Here is a 5,521-nt window from a genome sequence, read left to right on the forward strand (position 1 = left end):
GATGAGTAATAGGTCACGGATAACAGCGGGGTAGTGGATGGTGAAAGGGTAAAGGGCAGCAAGAGACTGAACTAGAAAGGGCTGAGGGGAGTGCGAAAAGTATCATCAGAGTTTGTGGAGTAAATCAGTCGTTGTCAAGAAGTCAATGAGAGAGTCAGGATTAAAGGAGGGTCCATCAGCAAGAAGGGAAGGTAAAGAGAGAGTAGTAGAACGAAGACGACGTTGGATTATTATTATTATAATCAAAAAGAAGCGCTAAGCCACAAGGGCTATACAGCGCTGCAGGGTAGGGAAGGAAGCAAGGGAATTGGATGGCAGAAGGGAGGGGGGATGATCAGCAGGTTACAGAAAACAGCGGGGCAGGGGATAGTACGGGGGTAGAGGGTAGCAAGAGATACAAGTAGAAAGGGCTGAAAGTATCAGAATTTGTGAAGTAAGTCAGTCGTTGTCAAAAAGTCAATGAGAGAGTCCGGATGAAAGGTGGGTCCATCAGCGAGAAGGGAAGGTAAAGAGAGAGCAGCGGGGCGAAGACGACGACAGAGGTAAATTCTGCGTGCTCGTTGATAAAGTGGGCAGTCCAACAGAATGTGGCTGACTGATAATGGAGCTTGGCAATTCTCACAGAGAGGAGCAAGACGCCTCTCCATGAGATATCCATGAGTAAGACGAGTATGGCCAATGCGAAGACGGGAGAGAGTAGTCTCCCAACCTCGACACTGGTGATAAGAAGACGGCCAGTAACCTATACTCGGTTTAATAGACTGAAGTTTGTTGCCGAGCATAGTAGACCAACGTTGTTGCCAACGGGTGTGAAGGTGGGAAGATATTACAGCAAAATAGTCCGTACATGGAATACCTCTATAAGAAACTGGTAGGTCATGTACTGCTGACCGCGCAGCAGTGTCTGCCTGTTCATTGCCCTGTACGTCAACATGACCAGGGACCCAACAAAAAACAATATCTTTATGCTTAGTAAAGATGCGGCGTAGCCAAAGTTGGATACGGAGGACTAAGGGGTGAGGTGTATCAAATTTTTGTATAGCCTGTAAAGCACTAAGGGAGTCTGAGACAACCACAAATGATGACACAGGCATAGATGCAATACGGATAAGTGCTGTAAGGATGGCATATAATTCAGCAGTAAAAATACTAGCTGAAGATAGTAAATGCCCTTGTACGACGCTGTCCGGAAACACTGCTGCGAATCCTACGCCGTCAGAAGACTTAGAGCCATCTGTGTACACAGCAATGGCATGAGAATGAGAATGAAAGTGGTCAAGAAAAAGAGAGCGGGAAGCGACCGTAGACAGTTGGGCTTTCGAGCAAGGGAGGGAGAAAGAACAGACTCGAACAGCTGGAACTTCCCAGGGGGGTAGGGAAAAGTGAGATGCTACATGTACATAGAAAGGTGGTAGTTGAAGAGAAGACAAGAGCGAATGAAGGCGAAGAGAGAAGGGACGGAGTAAGCAGGGGCGGCGAAATAAAGAATGTCTACTAATATCAGTGACCATTCTATAAATGGAAGGATTGCGGAGATCATGAGAGCGTACATAGTAGCGCAGGCAATGGGCATCACGGCGATCGGATAAGGATGGAACGTTCGCTTCTGCATAGAGGCTTTCGACAGGGGAAGAGCGAAAAGCACCAAGGCATAAACGTAATCCTTGGTGATGAATGGGGTTAAGGCTAGAGAGAGTAGCAGGAGATGCCGCTGAATAGATCTGGTCACCATAATCAAGTTTCGATAAAATAAGGGTGGAATGTAGGTGAAGGAGGGTTCGACGATCAGCTCCCCACGAAAGATGAGCAAGGGTTTTAAGAAGGTTCAGCCGGCTGTGACAAGTTGCCTTCAGAGAGGTAATGTGAGGTTTCCAGGATAACCTACGATCAAAGAGGAGGCCCAGAAACTTGACTGTATCACGTTCAGGGATACGTGAGCCATAGAGGTACAAAGGATGATCAGAGATGACAGAGCGTCTAGTGAAAGTGATTTGGTGGGTTTTAGTGCTGGAAAATTTAAACCCATGTGTGGTGGCCCAATTGGAAACACGGTCGACTGCATGCTGGAGAGAAACTGTAAGGAGGTGACAGTCAGCGCCTGCACAGGCAATAGCGAAGTCATCAACATAGAGTGATGACCAAATATTTGATGGAAGACTAGAGGCCAAATCATTAATAGCAAGGAGAAAAAGTGTTGTGCTCAGAACACATCCCTGGGGGACACCTTCAGCTTGGACAAAGTCCGGGGAGAGCACATTATTAACCCGAACACGGAAATGCCTGTCAGTTAAAAAGTTCTTAAGGAAGGATGGTAGATTGCCTCGAAGGCCTAAGGAGTGGACTTGGGCTAAAATATTATACCTCCAAGTTGTGTCATATGCCTTCTCAAGGTCAAAAAATATGGCAATAACTGAGTGGTTATTCGCAAAGGCATTACGAACATGCGTATCCAAGCGCAGTAAGGGGTCTATGGTAGAACGTCCCTTACGAAAGCCATATTGACGAGTGGAGAGACTGTTGTGTGTCTCTAAATACCACACTAAACGTCTATTTACTAGACGTTCCATTACTTTGCAAACTGCACTGGTAAGAGCAATGGGACGATAGTGGGAGGTTTCATGTCCCGTAGTGCCTGGTTTGCGGAAAGGGAGAACAATGGCGGATTTCCACAGCTGTGGAAGAACTCCTTGTGACCAAATAAGATTGTAAAGGCGTAATAGGACTGCAAGGGCTGACTGATGTAAATGTTGTAGCATACGAATATGAATGTCGTCGGGCCCAGCTGCCGATGATCGACAAGCTGAGAGTGTTGCCTCCAGTTCTTGAAGTGTAAAAGGCACATTATACTGTTCTTCTCTGAGAGAAGAAAAGTCCAAGGGTGCTAACTCTCTGGCAGACTTTGAGGAAAGAAATGAGGGGCATAGATGGAGTCCCTGAGAAATACGGACCAGATGATTGCCAATTTCATTGGCAACATCTAGTGGGTTTGCTATATCAACACCGGCAACTCGCAGAACAGGAGCCGGGTCAGGAGAATATTTACCACTCAGTTTTCGTACTTTTTTCCAGACTGCACTCATAGAGGAAGCAGAGGTGATGGTGGAGACATAATCTCGCCAGCAAGTGCGTTTAGCGTCACGGATGACACTGCGAGCGATCGCACGCTTCTGTTTAAAATCAAGGAGTCGCTCTGTGGTTCTATTGTACCGGTACCTGCCCCATGCAGCGCGTTTCAAACGTACTGCACGAGCACAAGCAGGAGACCACCAAGGCACGCATTTCTGAGAATGCCTGCCCGAAGTTTGGGGTATAGAATGAGAAGCTGCGGTGAAAACGGAGGACGAGAAGAGGTGTAAAAGCTCATCGATGGAGGACGAAGAAGGAACCTCTTTAAAAACAGTCAGGTGTGAGTAAAGGTTCCAATTTGCCCGATTAAATTGCCAGCGTGGGGTGCGAAGAGGTGGCGAATATGAAGGGGAAGAAAGAATGATTGGGAAATGATCACTGTCATGTAAGTCCGGGAGAACAGACCAAGTAAAGTCTAATGCGGCGGAGGAAGAGCAAACTGAGAGATCGATGCAAGAGAGAGTATGAGTCCGAGGATCAAAATGGGTGTGAGTACCTGTATTTAAAACATGGAGGGGGTGGGTGGCAAGAAAAGCCTCTAACTGAATTCCACGGGAATCACAGTGAGACCCTCCCCAGAGGAAATGGTGGGCATTAAAATCACCAAGTAACAGAATCGGTGGCGGTAATGACGAAACAAGGAAGGCAAAATCCGGAATAGATAATGCCCGAGAAGGAGAGAGATATAAAGAACAGAGCGTATACCACCTATGTAAGTGGATACGGGCTGCTGTGTAATGCAGCGAAGTATGAATAAATAGCTGATGGTACGGAATATCAGTGCGGAGAAGAAGGGCACTTTCATTAAAGGTCCCATCAGGAAAAGGATCTGAAGAATACAATAAATTATAGCCTGAGATGTGAGAAATAACAGCAGAGTGTAATTTTGGTTCCTGTAAGCAAACACCAACAGGGGCAAACTGGGAGAGTAACATCTGAAGCTCACCCCGATTACCCCTGAGGCCGCGTATATTCCACTGTAAAAAGGCCATGATTGGCAATGATAAAGATACTTGAAATCCGCAGGTAAGGGTTCCTACGGACTAGAAGGGTTAGAAAAGTCCACATGCGGAGGCAGTGGAAAATGTTCAAGCAGCGAAGGAACGGTGCGCTGTGAAGAAAGGAGTTGCGCAGATGGAGCAGAGGAGAGAGAAAGAGCGGAAGGTGGATCAGTGTCCATTGATGGTTTGGTCTCTGCAATATATTCAGAGATTGCTTCAAGTGTTTCGGAATTCAGAGATGTCGTATGGGAGACAATATTGGGAATGGTAGGGGGAGGATGAGTAAAGATTGGAACTGTATTGGACTGTACCAAGGTAGGGGGGGGGGGCGAAAGGGTGGAGGGAACTGGAGAAGCGTGGCAGGGGACAGAAGAGACAGGAACCTGGGAGGTGGCAGAAGAGGAAGAAACTTGGGAGGGAACAGGGGAGGAAGGTACATTACGAGGAGGAGGGTGAACCTCTGCACTTGTAACTGAGCCAGTGAGAGGGGAAGAACTAGGGACAGAGACAGGGAGGGTAAAATGAGGAGGTGGAAGATGGGTAGGAGGTGTTACCGGACCTTTTTTTGACTTTTGAGAAGTAGAGGGACGATTGGGAAGAGGTGTCGTACGAGGTCTTGTCGATACTGAGGCTTGTAAGAGAGAACTCGAAGAAGCGAGATTAGACTGAGGCGTTGAAGTAGGGACGTCTGAGCCGAGGACAGCAAAAGGATTAGATACAGGAGTGATTATGGGAGAGGTAACCACAGAGGTGGGTGTAGAAGATGGGATACCAGAAGTGGGGGGACGTTTTGAAACACGGGAATAAGAAACACGTGGGAGTCTCCCTTGGAGGCGGAGATGAGAAACTGCCATGGCATAAGGGAGACCTTCTGTCTCTTTGAGGTAACGGATTTCCCGCTCGTTTAAATAGACCTGACAACGGCGAGAGTACGAAGGGTGAGCCTCATGACAGTTAAGGCAAGAGGGAGATCGATTGCAAGACGTATTAGAATGGTCATCGGCACCACAGACTGGGCATTCGGCGATAGATCTGCAATATTTCGCTGGATGGCCAAATCGCCAGCAATTTCTACACTGTTGTGGTGTAGGGATCACCTTTCGAACTTGTAACCGATGTCCTGCTATATAAACGGAGGATGGGAGTTCTCGGCTGTCAAAAGTTAAACGAGCCACATTGCTAGGGTATCGTCTCCGCCCACGGGCAGGAAGAACGTAAGTGTCTACCTTGAGGATTGGGAGATCTTGGAGTTCCAGCTGTTCTAGAATGTCGGTGCCACATGTCTGGAAATTTTGTTGAACTATGGTATGGGGCAGAATAACGGTACCACTACAAGAATTGAGGGAATGATGTTTTTCAAGGGTGACAGGAACAGTATCTATATGGGAAAGACG

The sequence above is a fragment of the Cherax quadricarinatus genome, chromosome 15 (genome assembly GCF_038502225.1).
Source record: "Cherax quadricarinatus isolate ZL_2023a chromosome 15, ASM3850222v1, whole genome shotgun sequence".
Lineage (NCBI taxonomy): Eukaryota > Metazoa > Arthropoda > Malacostraca > Decapoda > Parastacidae > Cherax > Cherax quadricarinatus.